This window comes from Lonchura striata, chromosome 5, assembly GCF_050655825.1.
Source record: "Lonchura striata isolate lonStrDom1 chromosome 5, ASM5065582v1, whole genome shotgun sequence".
NCBI classification, from domain to species: Eukaryota; Metazoa; Chordata; class Aves; order Passeriformes; family Estrildidae; genus Lonchura; species Lonchura striata.
The window spans coordinates 18,642,602-18,665,402 of NC_140707.1; the positions used below are offsets into that span (position 1 = coordinate 18,642,602).

At 41.4% G+C, this 22,801-nt stretch overlaps 1 protein-coding gene across 28 annotated transcripts in view; it reads left to right on the forward strand.

Annotated features, from left to right (window-relative positions):
• The window catches only part of LOC110469629 (uncharacterized), a 217,000-nt gene that overhangs the window by 60,705 nt on the left and 133,494 nt on the right, over positions 1 to 22,801 (forward strand). For 14 of the 28 annotated variants that reach the window (XR_014955509.1, XR_014955507.1, XR_014955510.1 and 11 more), the window contains one exon: positions 15,529 to 15,839. The exons of 11 other annotated variants lie outside the window; for them this stretch is intronic. The gene's annotated coding sequence lies outside the window, so the exon portion shown is untranslated. Of the gene's footprint in view, positions 1 to 15,528; positions 15,840 to 22,673; positions 22,799 to 22,801 lie in introns of all 28 variants that reach the window. 3 more of the 28 variants (XM_085579897.1, XM_085579907.1, XM_085579899.1) reach the window with 2 other exon arrangements.

Genomic DNA, 22,801 nt, shown 5'->3' on the forward strand with positions numbered 1-22,801 from the left:
GATCTACGGAACCAGCCAGCTGGTGCCAAGGTCCAAGCTGTCCACTCTGCTGGCTTTGGACTTGGGACTGGCCACAGGAATCTTATTTGAGGGCTCAATGACCACTGTTGGCTGGACAGCATTAGTGCCCCTCCAGTTTTGCTTGGCTGAAAGGAACTGGGCTCCTGCTCTTCATCTGATGTGTGATGGGAATCAGAATGTGGTAATTGGAGGTATTTGAAGGAAGAGGTTCCCTCAAAAGCAGGCTTCTAACATGAACATTAATGCTCTTGAAAAAGCTGATTTTTACCAGTAACCTTTTAACTGTGTGTTTTCCTTAATGGAGCAACCTGGGTGAATAAAGGATAGGCATTTTCCAAGGGGGAAAACATGTCACAGGGCTTCTATTTACCAGGAAACAGCACAGTACTGAGCAGTATTTCTGTTCTCTTGTGGTCTCACTGTGTTGGAATAGTTTGAGCCAACTTGTGCTCTACATGATTCCTCAGCAAGCCAGGGAGTTACAAAGAGTTAACCAAAGAGATGTGAGCATGAAAGTTCCTGGGAAAAAATAATGTAAAGGCAAATTAATGTCTAATATGATTCATGTCTATTATGTGGCTATCTCTTAGAGAGAACTCTGCTGTTGTTTTATGCTTTCACAATATGTTATCTTCATTCTTGTTGTGTTGTCCTGTTAAGCGAGGCCTAGTGGAAATTTAGTGAGGTCTAGCAGAAATTTAGTGAGGTGTAGCAGAAAATACAATTACAAAATAGTGGAGGAGCCTCTTAGAGGGAATCACTTGGTCCTCAGAATCATGGCTGATCTCCAGTGACAAGCCTCCACTGCAGTAAATGGTGCTTGCATGACTTTGGTCAGTGGGATGATTTCTAACTGCAACCATAGCACCTTTGGGCCTGAACTGAAAAGAAAGGAAACTTTGAAGGGACAGCTCAAAAAAAAAAAAAACAACAAACAGAAAGTACAGACTATCAGTCTTGTCTATAATATTAACAGGAAGGACATCAGTGCCAAAGAACTTGGCCTTTGAGAAATGGAAGTCAAAAATTGTCTGCCGTTTTTTTATGTGCCAACCCCACAATTCACTGACTGCTTCCAACCCTGCCTTCTGAAACCAGGACCAAAGCTGGGCTAAACTCCTGAATTTCCGTGAGCTCAGGACACATCTTATGCTGATGAGAGGTGTGCAAATGAGGCAAGTCCAAGCTACAGTCACAAAAGCCTGTGGAATACAACAGCAGCTGTAAACTCTTCCTGAGAAGTACAAATATTTAGAGGGGCAGCCTGGGTTAAGCTTCACACCACACTGTTAAACAGTGGCTGAGGCAGCTCATTCAGACCTCATCCTTTCACCAGTTGTCCTTCTAAAGCTGAAGTTAGACACACAGGGTGAGAAATAGATTAACTTAAAAGCCAATTGGAGTCCAAGGCATAATTAATGGGCCTAAATCATCATCACGAGGCAAGCACTAAACTTGTAACTCAAATTGCAAAAATGGTGGTCCCAATGGAAATGGAGTATTTGTAATATTATTATTTACTGAATTTGGAATGTTCTTGGAAAGAAAGAGTCCTGTTTCAACAGTTCTCATTCTATTCATGCCAATCATGCACTTAATAAAAATCATATATTAAATTACAAATGATAAATTACAGCAGCATTTGTGAGATGGGTATCCATAAAGCTGAAGGGAAAAGTCTAGTACGACCACAAATGACCGTTGTCCCATTGGGATGCTGCTGAAGAGGTACCAGTTCAGTGCATGGGTGAAATCTCGAAAACTAGGTTAGTTTGCTGAAAGCTTTGCTAATTACAGGGAAACAGTCTCATAACTGTATGTCTGACCTTATGTCCAAAGGAAAAATACACATTTTGTAGAATGGTGTGATTTGGAAGGGGCCTTAAAGATCTAAAATTCCACTCCCCACCATTGCTGTATGTAGAGGCATCTTCCACTAGACCAGATTGCTCAAAGCTCATCCAGCTTGGCTTTGGACATTTCCAGGAATGCATAGGGCATTCATAGCTCCTCCTGGGCAACCTGTCGTAATGCCTCACCACCCTCACAATAAAGAATTCTTCTTAGTATGTTATCTAAACCCAGCCTCTCTCAGTTTAAAATCATTCTCTCTTGTCCTGTCAGTCCATGCCCTTGCAAAAAAGTCTCCAACTCTCTTGTAGTCCTTTAGGTTCTGGAAGAAGCTCTGAGTTCTTCCTGGAATATTGTTTCCTTCAGGCTGGACTGCCCCGACTGTCTCAGCCTGTCTTCATAGGAGAGGTGCTCCATCCCTCTGATCATCTCTGGGTCCTCCCCTGGGCTTGCTCCAACAGGTCCATGCCTTCTTATGCTGGAAGCCCCAGACCTGTATCCAGTTGGGACCTCACGAGAGCAAAGCAAAAGGGAGGTACTACTCCCTAGACCTGCCAACTGTGTTTTTCTTGGTGCAGCCCAAGACACGGCTGACTTTCTGGGATATGTTACTTTTAGGTTCTGCATGGCTTGGAATGATTTAGTTGATAGAGAACAATGCTTTAGAGAAGAGCCCTTGGAGTCACATCCATTTGAATTGGTGTGGTTTAATTATTTTGCTGTATTTGGGGATAATCTAACTACCCCATAGAGGAGATCTGAAGAAGCTGTGGGGGCTCCACTGTGGTTGGGCAAGCTAGGAAATGTATTACAAAAGGCACCCTGTATTTGACAAGACTAGACTACATTTGCTTGGTGTTTTAAATTCCATGAATTTTTGCATGCCTTTGAATTAATGATTCTTCTTTCAACATCAAAGGGGAATAGAGGACATTTTTACTTTTAACAGTTCTGTGCTATAGTATTTATCCCATTTCTCCAATGACACGTTTCTTAGAGTTTTGAAACTGCAAAAGGGAATACATCTAAGTGTAGTTTTATATCTTTGGTCCTCTATTTTCTGAAGCTGGGTCAAATCCTGCAGGGTGCTAAGTCTGTAACTCCCACTGGTTGCACCTCAGATTGATGGGGAGTTGAAGACACCTTGCAGAATCTGTTCTTGGTGATCCTTGCAGAGGCTGGTTTGCCACGTGAGCTGCAGAAATGGGTTCCAATAAGGGCCTTGGATTAGAGAAGCTGTGACTCAAGAATTTTGCTTTTACATCCAAATGTCGTAGCTGACTTCTTTCTCTAAAATTAGCCAGGCAGGATGTAAGCATTTTCTTCAGCATGGGAAAGTTCATTTCAGTTCCAGTTCACCTTTCACAGTGCAAACCCAGTCCTACAGAATGGTGATCTTTTCAGAAACTGTAGTCATTCATTTATGTGAAACATTTTGATGATCACTTAGATTTAAAGTGACTCTCTTGGATTTCATGCACCTCTCTGTGGCTCAGTGTCTCTGCACTTGGCATATCCATACTATCCTTTTCCTCCAAATCTGCTCACAAAATTTTCCTTTCAGTTACAGTTTCAGCATCAGTCTCTCCTAATCTCACTATGAGAGGGCTCCAAAAATGACATTTTAGAGAATTGAGAAAAAACACCATGATTTTTTTTTTCTCATCTGCATGTTGACAGAATAAGTGGGAACTCATGTTATTTCATCTGCTTTAGTCTTCTGTGACACTTTTATTCATTCTCTAGTTCTGTATCCCAAATAAAACAAAAATTTATTAAGAAAAAAAATTAAATCCAGTTTCTGAGTCTGCAAGTCCTTGGAAATTAGGAGTGCTGAACAGATTGTATAAATAATGTAGATGAGTTAATTATCTAATTGCATTTTTTAATTAATTATTTGAAATAACATTGCAACTACACTATTCAGGCATATCCATTTTATCCCTTGAAGCTTCCTTTCACAAGAAACCTCATTGCTATGATTACCCACTGCAGTTTTTATGTTCTGGGGTGCTCACTGTGGCTTCCCCTGCCTCTCTCTCAGCCTTTGGCTATCTCTGGGAGGGCCATAATCTCACGTTGTTGTCTGAGATGGCTTTAGCCTCCCTACACCAACTTCTCAGTCTGTTTCTGTGTTTGAGAGCTCACGGGGCTATCTGGGGACTCATTTATTCTGATGTGGAGGGTTTAGGAGGGTGGGAGGCAGCAGGTACTGGCTACCCTTTTCCTGACCTTGATCACACTGTATGTGAGCAGCAGGGTCTGGTGCTTCCTGCCCTGACAGCTGCACCCTGGACAGTAGCAAAAAGAATGATAGAGCTGGAGAAGGCCAGGGAAGGAAGTTTATGCAGCATGGAAGAGTCATATCCTCAGGAAATTGAGTGGAATGTGTGTGTATAATCATATAGATAAACTTTTATATTTAAAGAATTAAGAGCATCAAGTAGAAACAAGAATAGGTCTGATGAGGGAGAAGATGTAAGTAACAATGGCAGCAAGCCCAGGGTCACTTGCTGAAGACAAGGAGATGACTGGGAACAGGGAATTGTGAAGAAGTGCATTTTCTGTAATTTTTTTTTTTTCGAATCTTAAACCAATTTGCAACCACGAAGTCAAGAGTACTACTGGCCTGTATTAACAATGGAGTTAATACAGTTAAAGCAGTTTTGTTTCTTCACTCCCATACCTATTTTTGGTATGAGTATCATCTCTAGTTAACCCCTGAACCTGCAGCTTGTTTTCATTTGGGGCCCTCGGAACTTCAGCTGGGGCTGAAGCTTCTCCATGTGGGAGCACAGAGGAAGCAAGAAGGCAGAGTCGCTGTTGTACAGGTGCATGTCTCTCTGTCAGCACTGGCTGCCTGAGCTCTTTAACATCCTCCCTCCAAAGTACAGCATGAGGTCATCTTCAGCTCTCCTTCCCAAACTCGCAGCACACACCTGTGCCTTGTGTTCTGCAGAGATTTGTTAATGCCAGAACCATTCCCAGGCACGGCATCCACAGCACGTGTGTGGAGCTGCTGCAGGAGGCCACGAGGCCAAACCTGGGGCAGTCACAGGAGGCAGAAAATTACCCCAGATTTTGTGGCATAAGGAGTTAGCTCATGTGCCTCCACAGAAGAGTGTGGGATAGAGACTGTCAATGGGAAATGGTCTGGGTCCAAACTCTGAAATGAAGGAAGCCGTTGCCAAAAAATCTGGTTTGGCCATAATTATTGCAGCTGAGACTTGCAGGTTTCTGGGTTGCCTACAAAGTTTTGAGTGTCTTGCCTAGGTGCAGGTGCTCTTGGAGGCTTGTGCATGAAGAATCCTCAAGATGCTCAGCTTGTGCTGGTCTGAGGTCAGCATTAGGTGGGTTTGCACACTTACACACTGACTTATAAATTTAGCAATTCTGAGAAAGGACAAAGCTAAGATCACTGTAATTTGGAGTCAGATGTAGCCAGCAGTAGGAGTTTATTCCTAGTTCAGGGGAATGTTTCTATATTGCTCTGCTTGCTATTTTAGGGGGATTTTTCATAATACTTGACCTAGGGTGTTACATGCGTTGCTTCAGGATGGTGTCACTGCCACTGCTTAGATTTTAATTGTTCTTTCTAAATAGCTAGATGGAACAGGTTGCTTTCAGAATTTGGTGGTGGTGAAGCCAAAGAAAATTTTCCTGTGTAAGTACATGGGGAACAACCTTTTTGATGTTAAATTTAAGCCTGAACTGATGTAAATAATGAGTAAATGTACTGAAACCATCAGAGTTCATTCAATGTAAAGCCATAAGGTAAGGTCATCATCTCTGAGTGGCTGAGTCCATGCCAAAACACAACATGAGCTGAGTGTGTCTTGCACTTTTTCAAAAAAACATTTGAAACTGTAAAAGTTCTCAGAGAAAACTGCTGAATGAAAATAATTTGAGGAAGGAAATCTGCAGTTATAAATTACAGAATAATTTACTCCTTCATAGTTCCTTTTCAATTATAAACACTTTTGACTATCTGGGGTATTAATTTCCAAGGATGCATTTTTCTCTGTCTGATAGCTGGTTCTGAAATTTCAAAAGTGAAATACTACAAGTAGGAAGGCATGGGAAGACAGCAAAATTGTTTTTAAGTGTGGAGTAACTGAAAAGGTTTTCAATAACCTTGTATCATTTCAGCAGTGTTCTCTCCCTAGGTATGCCTTGGGATTAAAGAAAGGAAATATTTACATTATATTTCTGTTTATTTAAGTTATTAAGCAGCTCTGGCATACAGAGACAATTCCCTTTAGTCCTAATTGTTTCTCCTAATGTTGCAGTGGCAGCGTTATTAAAAGAATTAGGCAGAGAAAGGCCTGCCATCTCTGTCAGGATGCAGCAGGAGGGCTGGGGGGGGTTTGTTCCATGGGAAAGAGAGGCACTGAAATGGATTATTCAGCTGCCCCCTCTGAAAGAGAGCAAAGCAGTTTCACAAAATGAAACAGGAGTCTGCAAAGGGGGGTAGGGAAGGCAGCTTCCAACCGAAAACTCTTCCTAGTTACTGAGCAGTTTACATGTGTCTGTGTATGAGGAGATTCTTTCCAATCTTTCCACAAAGCTTTCTAGAATAGTAATTTTTATGTCAGGATATTTATATTAAGAAGCCCACAAAGCTACAGTCAACTTTCCATACATGTAACTTGCATGGATCCATATAGAAAGTTTCCATTAAAATACAGCACTGACTGTTGTATTTACTGCTTGGGCTTCAATTTCTACTTAGATATTTGTTTCTTTCCCTGTTAGGTTTTCTTTCCTGAAGACCCTTTTTCTATTCAGGAAATCACCATAAAGATGACTGTAAGGATAAAGAGCAAAGGGAATATGCAATTATGGGTGCCAAAATATCTGCAGAAGCAGTATTTCACTTTTTACAAACAAATTTTCTTTGCTTAAATGTGTGTGTGTGTATATATATATATATATATGTATATATATGTATATATATATATATACATTATATATATATATACATATATATATGGATTTTTAATTTATTTTATGAATTCTGGGCTGAAGAATTGATGTGCTTCCTCTTTCTTCTTATGGCTTAAGATCTCTGAAATACAATGATGCATGTATGCTTGTTTGTCTGTCTGTGTATTGTATGCAATAAAATCAGTTATCCTCATGCTCATACTAGAGCTTCCCATGGAGTATTCAAAGTTATTAAAGACTTCTGGTTTAATGTTCTTCCCAGCTTATGAGAAGAATTTATGTTCATTTTTGTGAAAACACTCAGCTGATGTGATTTACCAAACAGTAAAAAAAAAAAAAGCTTTTGGAACATCCTTATTTAAGAGGAAGGTTAAAAAGATTAAAAATCTCATGGAAGTCTGTGTGTAAATGGTAAGACTTACAAACCCCTTTAAAAATTCCCACTCAGTGGTTGATGTGGGGGGATGAGGGAGGAGAGGGATTGGCTCTGAAATATCTCCAGAAAAGTAGATTAATGATTAAGAAATAAGGAAATTGCAAAACAGAATGGATGGGCATATGGGCATTTTCCAGTAGGCAGCTGTGTTATTTTAGAGAAGAAATAAAAAGTTTCTGGTAACTTCTAAGGATTCACTGAAGATGTGCAGTGAGCAATGAGGTGCCTTTGGTTCCAAGACAGGAATCTTTTAGGAAGGCACTGATGGAATCTGTTGAGTATTATTAACATGGATTTCTTTTATTCTGCTTATGCTTATTCCCCTCTTGGACCAAAGGTAGGTGAAGTAGGGAATCCATGGGAGGGATTGTTAAATAGTTTTCCTGACACTCGGGCAGATGGCCAAGAGCCATAGCCTGCAGAAAGGTTTGGCACCCAGCATAGCTACCTCATGGAGTGGTGGTGTAGGACAGAGGATTAGACCCACCTCTGCTGAAAGCAAACTTTCAGCCTTTCAGTCCTCTGAAATCCCTTCCCAACTACAGGGCACTCTTGGTAACAGGGGTGAGTGCATATCCAGTTATACTCTGATGTGAGATGATCCGTGCTCCCCCTGGGACACATCCAGGCTGAGGATGGTGGAGCCAGCCACTTTGCTCATCCCCTGACCTCCCAGTCCAGTGCCTGGTTATTAAAACATCTTGGGAGCTGTAATGGTATGCAGATAAAAACTAATGCATGGTTTAAAACCAGCAGTGAAGATCATCACAAGACCAGGCTTTAATTTTGTGAAGTACAGAATGCTGCTCAGACTTGAGGAGAACTTGAGCTTCTCTTTCAGTGAGGCTGACACCATGGTCCTGCTTAGATCCAAAAAGGGGCCAACAGAGCCTTTTGTCCCTAAAAGCTGCACCTTCCTCGGCCTCCAGCTACTATGGCCCACAAGGGATGCAATAATATGGAGAGGGGATTGAAAACAAGTGCAACTGCATTCTTCTGGGACTGAGCTTTACTCCCTTTTCCTGTTGTGGGGCTGTTCAATTGCTTTAGGGTGAGCATGAGGGACTGGATCTAAGGGTTTTCCATTTAAGCAGCTCTGCTACCACCCAAGCTGACAGCTGCCCACTTGGCTGGGAGTGTGGCATCCAGTAGTAGGAGAAACTTCTTGTTCCAGCTGGCACTTTCTTATCTAACAGTCAGAGCTTTGTAAGTGTGGACAGCTGCAGTTTCAGAAATTGGCTCTATCTGTATCAATTGGATTTGTGAAGTCAGTGAAAGGGCATGAGGCAGATTCATGGGATTTCCTGTTAGTATTAGCAAATGGAATCTACTGCAGAATTTTAAAAGAATAGGAGACTCAGTCAGTGGTGCTTAAATGAGGCCTGTGATTAAGGAAGGCTACCAAAGAGAAAAAACACTGGTCAGTGAATATGCTGGGCATGATCTCCAGAGATCTTAAATCCTTTTGAGATGAAGGCAGGGAATAGCTGCAGTGTGTGTCTGTGCATGCTGAAGAGCAGAGGGATTATTAGGAAGCAGGTGGTGTGTTGGGTTGGATGGTCAGCCTGTGATGCAGCAGCTTCACCTCTGGAGAAGTATGTGCAAGGAATGGCAGGAATGTGTAGCTCTGCCGGGACCTGCAAGTTCTCCTCCCACCTCTGCCATGGGTTTGCTGCATAGCCCTGAGCAAGTCACATACCTTTTCCCTGTCTCCTTCCCCAGCCTCCCGTGGGCTTGATCCTGTTGGAAGCAGGAGGAATTCTGCAGTGGCGCAGTTATGTAACAACACAGAAATAAAAAGCCTGTGCTGAACTTCCACTCCCTTTTCTGCTCCTCTGGGATGAGGGAGGGAAGAAATCACTCAAACGTTCCTGTTTACTCCTTAAATATTTCTGCGGGTACTGTATAGGATTTCCCCAGGCTGTACCAGATGGGCTGTGAAGGAAATCACTGACAATGCTTTGGCTCAGCTGGGGGTTTCCTAAGTTTCAAAATTACCAGTTTGCAACAGTTTTTCTTATCGTACTTGCTTAGCTGGGACTGAACTGCTGTAAAGCCAGTGCTGCAAGACCAGATGTTGTTCATACCAGCACAGGTATTTTCCTGGTAATGAATGGGGAGGAAGACTGGTTTTTGCTATCTTGTTCGTCTGTCTGTGAGTAAGAAAGTTCATTTAGCCCCTTGAGATATTTGCACCAAAAAAGAAAAAAGAGGTGGCATGTACCAAGAAAGTCCTGTATTAATTTTAGTGGGATGTATAAGGTGTCTGTTTTTCCTCCCTTCCATTATTTCTAAACCATGGCAGAGGTTCATCATCCACATCCAGGAAAGCAGATCAGGGGTGCACCTGCACACATCAGCAAGAATTTGGGCACAGATGCCTGCTGCGTCTCCCCCTCGAATCCACAGGAACAGATCCCCTGTGGAGCCCGGCCAGCTGGGCAGTGGGCGAGGCGGGCAGAGGGAAGGAACTTCTCCTTGGATCCCGGGGGACTTGGAGAAGCTCCCTTGTGAGTCCAAAGACGAGCTGGTGCCACAAGCAAAGGAAAGAGGTGCTCTCCCTCAGGATTAGTTCCAAAGTTTAATGAGGGCCTGGAGAGATCCCAGGCCACATCTGACCTCGAAGGACCTCCAGAGCAAGAGAGAGGGTCTCTCGGCCTGGATCTGTCAGATATAGGGGGGTGGGTAAACCCAAGCTGGCAATGGGGGAAGGACATGGGAGTGGCTCTCTGTGGGCAAGGCCTCAGAGTGACCACTGAGGAGGGGGACGGAGAGGAGTCCCAGCCAGGGTCCAGCTACCTGGTGATCCTGGGGGAAGGATCTGGACAAAGGGGAAGGGTCACCAGGTGATGGACACATCACCTGGGAGGAGACAGGGGGATGGGTTGGGGTTTGATGGACATACAGGTACTGATGGAAAAGCTGGGATGGACCAAACAGGTACAAAGAGGGGATATGGAGGGACAAAGCATTATGAGGGGATATACAGTGCAAACACAACGATGCCCAGAGATGATGGGCAGTGGCTGAAATGCTGGGGGAGGTTTAGTTCTCCTGGGATCATGGCACAGGTAGAGAGCCAACAGAATGGGTGGAATAGTGTCCTCAGACTATGGAGCCAGGCTTCTTTTTGTAGCTGACATCTCTCAGAACCCTTGCTTCATAAATTAGAGATTTGAGGGAGGGAAGAGACCAGCTCTGGTCCCATGGCTCCTTCTAAGTTTTATTCCCTGGTTCTGCCCTTTTTTTGTAAAACTTGAAGCCCCTGAATGTTAAGGGCAAAAGTCTCTTGTAGCTGCAAGCCTGCTGCCAACAACAATTGCAGAGGGATTTGAAATGTGCCTGATGTAATTCTGCTTCTTTCTGTCTATTGTTCGATCAATTTAACAATTTTGGCACTTCTTCTGAAACCACATTATAGAGAATGGGATTCTGCCTGACTTGTTACTTCCTAACAAGATGACACAGCTGCTTCTCTAGGAAGTCACAGCCTGTGGTGGATCCTGGCAGAACCCTGGCTGGCAGCCAGCGTGGCCCCTGTGTCACCTGAGCAGCACTGCTGCGGTTTTTCCTAAATGCAGTGATGTGATTTCTTTTCTGTGTTGATGTTATAAAAGCCATCAGTGGCACAGAGCTGACAGACAAGTTGGCCTTTTGCTCTTCACATAGCAACAGAAAGGGGGCTTTTTAATCACATGATTAAACAGTGCTGAGAGCTTTAAAGAACATTAATCAGCAAAGAGGAAGTTCTACTATCATAGGCTCTACTTTGAAGAACTGGGTGGTTTCAGAGGACTATGTTCCTCTTGTGCATGCAGCTTTAGGATCTGCAAAATAGCAACTTAGAAAGTTGCTGCACAACATTCCCAAGGCTGCAAAACCTGCGGGGCACAGAACCCTAAGCTTCTGCTGTCTGCATGGTTAAGATTCTTTTCATGAAGGATATGAACCTTTCCTTACAAAACCTGCAGTGAAGGTGTCAGCACATACCTTTAAGCTGGACTGAAACCTTTCAATCATCAACTGAAGCATAAAATCTGATCAACATCAGCTGGACTTTCTCCATACAGGAGGCCTCTGACACATTTATATTTAGCCCTTGTGACATACATGTGATTACCATTTGCATTGCATTTCTGGAGATAATCTAATCATATATAGGATTTTTTCTGACCAATACTGTCTGTACACGACCAAGTAAGAGTTTTCCCACTGTTTTGGCTTTCGAGGTTTTGTTGAAAAGAAATGAATATACTTTTCTTGCAGCACAGTGGTATCAAGGCTGCAGTACAGTGGGAAGGCTCACTAAAAAGAGTATCCAGTAGCTCTCAGACAGAGAGATTTTTATTTTGGAATATTTAAGGCCAGAAGGCGGAGCAGAAGTGTGTGTGGAAGAAGAGGTATTGCACGGTCCTTGTGTCTCCATCTCTGTGCCTCGAAAAAAAATGACAGCTGCTTGTGTGGATATTAGACAGAAATTTAAATATGCAGCATATGGAAAAGAAAATAAGTGTTTTGTAGCTACATCCATGATGGGCAGGTGGCTAGGCAGCATTGCTTTGTGTACAACATGTGCTACATACAGACCACAACCTTTATCCTGAACGTGCTAAGGTTTGGGGTAGGTTCTTTACATGCTCACATTTCTTTGCTTGAAGGTGTGCTAATCTACATTTAAAAGCATCCTAACCATATAGCTTCTGATCAGCAGAGCCCTCAGCACTCCTGGTTCCAGTCAGACTCAAGAGTTAAAGGCATGATCAAATTTAGATCAATTGAATAACTCATAAACCTGAATTTCAGAGCATGTGTAATTGCTCTGTTCAGGCCAGAATACTGAGCACCCATTGCAATCAAGTTTCTAAAAACTTAAGATACCATTGCTTTTTTTAGGAAAGCACTGGCCTTCAAGAAGGTGTTACAGGACCAACCCAAAATGTTCCTTCAATCCCAGGAGACAGCTCAGAGGATCGCATGGAATTCATCCTTGCATACAATAATAATTCTTGTGCTCAAAGTTTTCCATTTAATGGATAGGTTTTCATTTTTATCTTGTTTGAAATTTACCAAAAAGAAGAGTTGGCCTGTATTTGTTTGGAAGTAAATACAGGGAAAATCTCAGCAGTCAGGTTTGCAACCTTGTCTTCTGAGAAAAACACGACTGAAATTTTGTTTGTAACAAAATTCAGAGCACAAAAATTTTCATATTTCAGGAAGCCAACATCTTGCATAGCTCTAACACCAAATCTGAGGTGCTGCTCTGACAGAGCTTGTGCTATTTATTCCTACACATTGTACAATATTGACAGTGGTGCTGGGAGCCTGCTTGGCAGATAGCCAAGTGACAGTTGAGCATCTGATGTTCTTTTATTCAATAATGGGTATTTTGGGGGGTTGATGGGTTTGGATTTTTTGTTGTTGGGTTGTTTGGTTTTTTTTAATGTGATCAGGGAAGCTCCTCTGTGCTGCTTGCTTCCTCTGCCTGAGTGCAGTCCTTGGCTGCCTCCTGAGCTAAAATCTGCATCTAACCAGAATTTTTTTTTTTTTTCATGTTGAATAGCATGTCTCAACGTTTTCCTCTCAACCATCATGTAGGTCTGGTTGCATTCTTGATTCCCATTACATGTCTGCTGGTATGTAAATTATTTCAATTCCCCCACACCCACCCTTCTGTTCTTGTACTTTCAAGGAGTATAATCCGTGAAGGGGACTACTTCAAAGCTCTCACAAGAAACTAATTTCTTGATGGATAGAAAGGCCAATAAAATGAAATTAGAGTTTTATCTCATTGTCTCTTAGGAATGAAGTATAATAATTATTTCAGGCAAATACATGTTGGAGACAATAATTAAGATCACTATCATGTCTTTAAGGACAAGCAGGTTCTAAAATAAGCATTAGTAATGGGATTAAACATTATTGCAGTGCCCTGCCAAAGTGCCTAGCACATCTGAGTGTATGAAGCTTGCTCACTGAGAGAAAAAAGAACCAAAGTATAATTCTGCATTTACAGAAATTTTTTGGCATGTGTGCTATTTAAGAGCTGAAGCTCCAATCTGGAGGACTAAAAAAAATCTTGTGTGCCTGAAGGAAGTGGAAATGAGGTGGGATTTGGTATCTGTGTAATCCAGAAAGTCTGCTGGCTAACGGGGAAGGTGTCAGCATTTTTACAGCAAAGTTCCCAGGGGAATGCTGCTCTGGGGCAGAACTGCAGCTTCCCAGCAGGGCTTTGAGCTTTGCCATCTTTTCCAGATTCAGGAATTGGCTGTCACTGTCTCTAAGTCTCTGCACAACAGCAGACCAGGTTAAACACAAGCATCATGTAAAGTGTGGCACCTGTAAAATATTTATCCCAACCATCTGGACCAAGTTTGTGACAAGCTGACCCTCGGTGCAGCAGCTTCCCAAGTAAACTTTCGAGATAGACTGTTTCTCTTCTCCAAAGATTTGTTTTCTTTCTTCTTTCTTTCCTTTAACCTGCCTGTGGCAGTTATCTGTGTAGGCTCTTTTCTGTTCTGTTCCCTCATACAATTCCCTCCTGCCTGTTCTCAGTGCCATTGCTGCTCTTGTCACACAGTAGTTTTGGCCTGGTTTTGCATATGTTCAAATTCTATTTTTTTTTTTCTGTGTGTGTGTGTAAAAATGTTCAGATTGGCCCTAATTAATTTTAGGCTAATTAGCTGCTCAAAACTGAGAACCCTCCTGTGGAAAGACAACAGACTGTTGTGCTCTGTTAGTGCCTAACACTTAGTACACAAATTTGAGCCATCTGGCTCATGGCATAAGCTTTGATTTATGGTAATATATCTTCACCATGCCCAACACCTAGGATTTAATGTGAAATAAGGGAGGCTTCCTCAGACTTGCTTTTTTTCAGCTCTCACTGTAGTTTTCTTTCTTTCTAATGGAATTCAGTCACAGCTATGAGAGCAGGTACCACCTGTCATCTTAAAATCTGTCTTTGATTTTAGTTTAGTGTTGTTTTATTTGTATTTTTTATTTGAAATAAGAAATGTCCTTGATCATCAACAAACTGTAGACAGCTTTCCTGGCATGCTGTAAGATATAAAATTCCTGGGGCTGAATTAGTTTCTAAATAGCTTGAGACAAATTAAGTGAAAGCATCAAATGCAACTTGGTTACCCAGATCAGCCAGCTGATCCCTACTGTGAGTTTCTTGTTCAGCCAGATCTTCTCACATGACAGAAATAAAGAAATGCTGCTAGCCAGCCTGACCTGCTGTCCAAAAGTACTTAGTGAATTTTCTTGTAATTGTGTAAAACAAATACAAGCATAGCAGCAAGAAAAGCTCTAATTTCAACACTCAATTCAGACAGCAGAGCCTGCTACCATGTCTAATATCTGGCTTGTTTAGAAGATAGGTAGGGCCTAGGGGAAAAACACAGGCTGGACTGACTCATGACAAAACATAACATTCTTTCAGTCCTGTGTAGATCTTTAGAATTAAATGTTAAAAAGGAGGGAAGTTTGTTTGGCAGGATGGAGAAGTCAGTGCACGGTGGCAGCTGGAGCAGCCCTGCAAGGCCACAAAGGTGCACCTCTCTGGCTTCACATCACTGAATTTCCCACGCCTTTCTGAGGTTCTATTCTCTCTCCAAGGTGGTGTTTGTTTTGATTCCTCCTTTTGCTGCTCCTTTCATACCAGCCTGAGGATAACCAAGGTTTAGACTTTAAACAGTCCAATTAATTGCCAAGCAGGGATCCCTGGGACTTGGGCCCAAAAGCAATAATAACAGAAATATTTAGCACCTGCAGCAGGTAACTCTGTCCTTCTTCAAATTGTGCTGCAAAAGGCAAGTGTGCCAAATGTGTTGTTTCACCAGGATTGCTATTGCCTTTCCAGAGGGGATTCTTCCATTTCTGTACCTACAGGATAGAGTGGAATGAAAACAACCAAGTACTGGTTTCTTCCAATCTCTCTATCTAACTCGGATTAAAAAAAAAAAAAAAACCAAAAAAAAACCAACTTGGATATTCCATTGGATAAGAAACAACTTGAGTCAAGCTCTGTGAGAGTTACAGGTCAAAGTTTTTCTGGGACAATTTTTGATAATGTCAAATTGTACCCCGGTAAGATAAGTACAAAATACAAGAACCCTATAAAGAATTTCCCTTTTACATCCTATAAAAGCCCACACAGCTTAAAAAAACTTTCTGGATAATGTGAAAAGCTGTTCTCCAGAGAAGCACAGAAATACCCTTTTGTTTGTTGGATGATTATTCATAAAGTTATGATAACTTCTCTTTGGCAGATTTTTAAACTAACCTGGAGGTTATATCAGCAAAAGGACAGATGTATTCAGCAATTTGAGTGGACAAGCTGCAAGCAGAGATCAAGATGCAGCATTTGAGCCTCACAGTTCAGAAACTTCAGAGCCACCACCCTGCAGGATTTTGTCTACTGTTATGTACAGGTTGCTAATCCTGACTCCCACTCACTTCGAATGCATGAATAGGGGAGGACTGGCAGAGCCCAGGGGACTTTATGTGCTTGTGAATAGTGGCAGAAAAAGACTCCTTCCCACATGAGTAACACTCCATTTTCCTCTGCCATCAGTGCAAGGTAAGAGTTGGCTTATTCCTACCTGTAGCTGAGTTGTCAGTACTGAAAGACTGTGTCCATGTGCTGTGTGCCAGCCTGTGATACGAGGCAGAGTTTCAGTCCAGCTCCTGACAAGCAGTTCACAGACTGAAACCCACAGACACAGATTTGTGCTTGTTACCTGTCCTGTTATGAGAGGCCAGTGGCTGAGTCAGAAGGGGAGAAGGAACCCTCCCTTTCCTTAGTAGGAAGTGCTGCTAAACAAATCAATTAATCCTATTGAGCACAATAGGGTGGCTTTTGAAAGCATATCTAAAGGTGTATAAAATAATTACAGTTTAGATAATGAGAGTAGATAATCTGGTTTGAGCTTATATTAAAAAAAATATGGGAAATATCACTGAGTCCTCAAGGATAATTGAAACACATCTTCTGAACAAATATTTTATCTTGACTTGATGATGACAACATACAGCGACTTATAAGTTTACTTTGGAAGCCTTTTCCTTAGTTGGAAGAGGAAAAATGTAACTTATTTCTGCTTTTGCTCTATCTGGATGTAATTTTCAGGCACTCTGAAGAGCCTCTGTAATAGCTGATTTATTTCCATGTAAATATAATTATGCTCCATAATCAAAGCCTTTATGATATTTATTTCTGTGATACAGGACCATGCAGATCGAACTCCTCAACACCCCTCTCACCAAAGGACTTTTTCTGTAGCTTACTGGAGTTTTAGGTACTTCTCATTGATATCAGTGAGTTTTGGACTAGAAAATGGCCCAAACAGGGCAATATGTGAATGAAGTCTGCAGAGTCAGGGCCCTGATGAAAGCAGCTGGCATCCTAATCTCCTGGTTTGCTATCAGATCTAACAGAGCTGTTTCATCAATACATGCTGACGAGAACTGAAAAGATTTGGCTGTGCCTTTGAACATACTGAGGATTTTGAGAGGACAAAGTGGGGGGAAATAGGGACAGCTGGAATTTGTTTTGTTGTTTTTTGGGGTTTTTTAAAATAAAATTTAAGGGGTTTGTTCATTTTTTTTAATACCATGAATGTAATGCTTATGAAAATTCTTGCTATACTTTGAAATCTTATATTAATCAACAAAACATGTACCAGCAGTACAAACTTCACCTTGCCTAAACAATGTACGTCTCAATTCCGACTTGAAAAGACCACCTGTAGGGGAAAAATGTTAGTTCGGTATCCAGGGGCCATTCATTCCTTTGCCACTTTGCTGAGACTGCCAATTAGTGCCAACTTGTGGTGGCAGATTTTGTGATGTAGACACATGTTCTCTGGAAAGTGGGCTGAGATATTCGACTCATTTCACATAGGGCACAAAGAATTATTTGCTCTGAGCTATACAAATGGGAATTGTCCAAAGCTTTCCTCTGTGTTAGTCTCTGTACGCTTACTGAGTGTAAATACAGGGGAAATTGGTGTTATTGCCGGGACAAATTAGCACCCGAACTGAGCTGTATTTTTAAAAATGTGCTGCTAATTGTGCCCAATTTGTGCCGGAGTACTCACTCATATGCAAAAGCACAAAACCAACCGAACACATTTCAGGGTGCCAAAGAGAGCTTGCACTTTTCTCTTAGCAAATTATCCTTCTAGTTTTACCGCTGCACCAAGCACCAATTGGTCCCACTAAAACCTTTATCTGGAGTAATCAAATTAGCACTGCATATTAGCAAATTAGGTTGCATTTACAAAGGTTTATATTTGCTGCAGGTTTGGGCATTAAAAGAAAGCATTTTCTATGTTCTGCTTTAAAATTTCTTATATGAGTGACATTAATTCTGTGATATTTAAAAAGAGGGAACTGCTGAAATGGTAAAAACGAGGTAAAATAGTTCTTTGTATTTCACTCCCTGAGAAATGTGAATTAGGAATTGCAGAAGTTTCTAAACTGTGAGGTAGAACTGAGAAAGCTGGAAGAGGTTTATTCTTGTTTGCCCAGTAAGTACGTTCATTCTTCCCTTGGGTACACAGAGAACCAAATAGGTGCCACTGGTTGTACCCAGGAAATTACTGGGGCTACACGGCTGCTGTGAAGGGCAGTGCAGCTTCAGGAGCATCGTGGAGTTGGCTCCTGCCAAAAGGCGTGCCACTGACAGGGTGGGAACTACCAAATGCTCCCAGGATTGCCAGAAGGAGAGATGAGAAAAATTGCAGGCTAAATTTCTCCCTGGCAAATTTCCACAGAAGTCATCAGAGTTTTTTGGGGCTGAATTTCAGCCACTGAGTTTAATTATTTAATGTTTCTGTTATATAAAGATTAACAATGTAATTGTTAAGTCCTATTGAGGCTTCTGCTTCCAATATTGTCTTTTGTTTGAAGTTTGCGAAACTTGCTCAAAGCTGGATTACTCTTTTTTTTACAAGCTGGTTGTGAGAAGGCAGAGAAGGGCTATGCACAGAAGTGCATCTGTGACTAGGCACTATCACCCTCCTGCTTTCAGCTGATCACAGGGGATAACTTCAGGAAATCCTGTGGCAAAAGAAGGCAGAGGAGTTCCCCAGCCAGTTATAAAGGAGGCTGTGCTAGAGGCACCACTGTGCTGGGGTACAAGGAATAGATGACTTCAGCACACAGTGGCCTGAGTCATTAGATTTCATTGCTGGCACATGCAAGAATTTATTTGGGCAGAAAATTCTGTAGCATCTGCCCAGTCCATGTAGAGAGTGCAGAGCCTGAGTTTTGTCCCTAGTTTTGAGGTCTCAGCGGAGATCACTGTGTGCCTTAAGAAGTTTGTACATATGTGATTTCTAGCTAGTGCTGTAAAAGAATAAATCACTTGTAATGGCTTTCTGCAAACAGCTTTGTAACAATCAGGCTGTTGATCTGCTCTTCACAGATCAATATCTCTGGAAAATGCTGCTTTATTGCTTCAGATACCAATCCAGGATTCAAGGAAGGAGCTGGAGGTGGCAAGAAGGGCAGGATCAAAGAGCCCTCACAGAGCACCAAATGAGCATCAATCACAGCCTCCTTATCAGCAACACAATGCCATGAAAGGGCTATTGAGCACAGTAATCCAGAGCAACATTTGAGTCAGGAAGTCTCTGCATCCTTAATTTCCAGAAACCGAGAGGAAACCAGGGGGCAAATAAAAAATACCATGCCCTGGTTTTGGTGCTCCCTGGTCAAGCATGCTCCAGTGACAACTGGATATAGGGCTGCCGATGACTTTGGTCTGACACAGAGTCATGTTTATGTTCTTAGAAGATACTGTCACTATCCTCCTCTGATTTTGCCCACAGGAACAAAATTATAGATTTGAAAACATATCCTACAAGTAAATAGGTTCATGAGCTTTGAGGAACAAGACAGACACTTTGTTTGCTCAGCTAGATTAGGAATTAAAAAAAAAACATTTTTTTTCCAAGCAGTCTCTGAAGTTAAGCCCTCTCCCTGAAGTTTATTGCATGAGCCAAGAGAGAGAGACCATTCTTTGTAACAATGCCCTTTCAGCTACTTTGATGCTAAAAATAAAAAATGTTTGATAGCTATCCAAGCAAAGAAGGTGAAAACAGTAATTTCCAGCTTTTCTAAAGCTCCTTGGCTATATACATTTGATAAAAGCCCAGCAGATGAAGTCAGATTGTTTTTTTTCCTGCTTTTTATACCTATAAAATCCCTTTCACTTCTGTGAAGCCTGGACAGTTGAGACTGAAAATGTCTGCTCATTAATAGGCTTGCAGAGCAACAATACATTTTCAGAATAGATAATGCATATTCCTGATAGTTACTGGAGTTTATGGTTAAGCTAAATTTATTTTGTGGCTACCAGAAGAATGCCTGCCTGAGGACAATAGCTAGAATACTTTTCTTAGTCTTGCCAGTCACACGTTACCCATTTAAGATAAGGCTGGGGAATAAATCTCATGGCAGCATTTAACCATTGATTTATAAAGGTGTTTCTCCTTGGGATTCGCTTTCACAGCACCAGTGACAGGGTTGAAATGGAACTTGCAACTCTCCAGAGTTGGTGAAGCAATTAAATTAAACTAAACTTTTTTTCTGTTGGAACTGTTTCTTTTGTTAGGCTTTGGAGAAAGGAATTTTTTCAAAGAGAAATGCATTTTCAATTCTGTTGAAGAACAGAATTCTGAAAACGGAAGTATTGGGAGCCCTGCATTCAAGCACTGTAAGTGCTATAAAAGAGTTAAAGGTTCTGCTGAGTCTCACCTCATTGCCCCTTAGGGCTGAGACTGCCCAGGAGGTGTCATTTCTAAAGACACACAGTGCTCCTTGGATCCTTGCTTCATCTTCCCTGACCAGGCATGGAGATCACAGCGTGTGAAGATCTGTCCCAGACCTCTGTTCCAAGGACTGTTTCCATAGTGTCTGAAATGTCAGTTTTTCTTTGTTAATAAAAATGCATTGTTTTCTGCAATGGAAAAAAAAGGAAAAACCAAACAAAAAACAACTCTTCCTGTTTTCCAGGCAGCTCTATTTTGATAATTTCAACTTCTACCAGTTTCATATCCTTTTATTAATATAATCAATGGCACTGATGCTCTGAAAAAGAGACTGTGCTGGTGTAACAGGCAGGGTTTGTGATTCTCTTGCTGGCAGGCAAGTCTCCAGTTACTCCAGACTAAAGCTTTTCCTGCCAGACCAGTGCTGGCTGCTGCACTGAGTCTGTGATGGGTCGGTGATGATAAATAATTTGTGCTGACTGGGATGGAGGCTATCACTCTTGGTTTTTCTTGTTGTTGAGTAAAAACTTGAACCCAAGTCTCTGGTAGAAAACTACTGTGTATTTACTCTGTTATTAATATCTCTTTTTTAAAATCTGGTGTCAGTGACAGGAAGTGCAACCAACACACTGATTTGTGAGCACATTTCTCATCTCAAAGAGATTATGTAAACTCTCTATAGATAATATACTGCACCTTAGAAGGAGCACTAACATGGAAAAGTATTACAGTATTCCAGAAATATCTCATCATTGCTGATAAACTTTATTTGCCACCTGTGTGCATTATTATGACAGATTCCTCCTTAAAGCTGAGGACAGTTGAAGTCTACACAGGCCAAACTCAAAGTCTTTAGTGTTTTGCTTCACACTTTTGTTCCTGGCTGTCAAAGTCTTAAAGGGGATGCTCAAACATTAAAGAGGATAAGCAAAGCGTAAATAAAAAGGTGTATTTTGCTAATGAATGAGGATTTAGTGAGCATTTTGAAGAGGTTTAGGTTTTAAAGTAAAAAAGAAGATATTTTCAAAAATACAGAAGAGAAGTGGTCTTTTGACCACCTCACCGAGGTGCTCTGTGTTGGGAAACTTAGGAAAAGTCATCCTATCTCCATTGACTGTAAAGGAAATATGGAAAGAGGAATCAACATCGGGTAGCATTAGACATGTGGTGTCCTACTCCCTGCTGGCATCTACAGTTCCTTTTTCAGACTAAGAAGTTCCTTTTTCATACGGCTCACTTCACTTACAGTCCAACTGGCTTTTGAAAATGAAATGTAGCTGCCCAAGTCACTCACATGTCTAAGTTATTATTTGTCCTCTTTACCTTGTCCTAGCTTGTTTTCTTCTGGAGACTCTTTGGAAGGTTGGGGAACTGGTGGGATTAAAACAAGCCATGGCATCAGGGAGATGAAATCTCATTAAGAAATCAGCTGTGGTTTTCTAATCTCTCCCTGTGAGTCTTGCTCTGAGCCAGAGTTTGGGCTGAATGAAGCAATGAGTAGACCACAGACTCAAATTCAGATCAGGAGTTTGAACCCTTCAGTGGTATTGTGGTTTGCTCTCCTAGGAAAAAAAGTGGCTCATGTAACTTTGGATGTTCAGGTGGGAAGTGTGGAGTCAAACCCTCACACAGATGAGGGACCTGAATATGTGCTGGCCACCTGCTGAATGAATAACACCTTCTTTGAGGGTCATTCACATCACCTCCAAAATCTTTTATCATACATGGGCACTGGAGGGAATAGTAAAAATGTGTCTTTTTATTTTCAGTTCTAAGTTTGTATATGGGTAGGATGGGGAGATCCTTTCTCATTTCAATAACAGGAATGGGAAGAAAATGAGTTTTAGATCAAGTTGGTTGTTGACTTTTTTCCTTTCAGTTTTCAGTGCCAAAAAAACCCAAAATGTATTAAGAAAAGTTACATGTGAAAAGTTAGTAAGGTTCACTTCATTGCAATTATCATCCTACTGATGAGCCTACTGATGTAGCATTATCTCTAATGAGGTTAGTTTTAACAAAAAACCCAACCAAAACTAACAACTGCAACAACAGTAGGCTGTTCTGAGCCTGATTAAAGGCACATATTAAACTATCAAGAGCTCCAGAGCTCCTGTACTAACTCAGGTCTCCTGGGGAGGCCTCGGAGCAATCTAAGTGGGCTGTGATAACAAACAAGACACACAGAGGAAAGCTTAAAAAAAAATCAGTCTCTGATGATAAATGAAAAATCTTGTTGGTTTGGGAGTAAGCAGAGGTTGTGAGACTTTTGAGAATGTTCAGGAAAATAATATCATATTATAATCCAGTTTATATTGTGTTGAAACAGACAGCATGAGTTGGACTGTTTCCATGATCAGCTCCAAAAACTGTCGCAGATCATGACAAGATGGATCAGTTGATCTCCATTTTCATCATGACAACATCCTCAGTTTATATTAAACAACAATTTTTGTCAATCTGTTCATATTTTTCAACTGTTTTGTGAAATCCTGATAGCAATTTTGTTTTGAGTCTTTCCTCCCACCCCCTGACCCAGCCTACTCTGCTTATTCAGGAAATGATCTCTAAAGCTTAAACAGTATTTACATTATCAAGATTTACTTATCTTTTCTTTTTTTCCATTAAATACTAAGCAGCTCTTACATCAATGTAGGTGTGTTTGAGAATTATGAGAGCCTTCAATTCTCATACCAATCTACACCCACACAAGTCAATTCCAGTTCCAGTGACTAAAGGTCATGTGAATGGCAAAAAGTAACAGGTA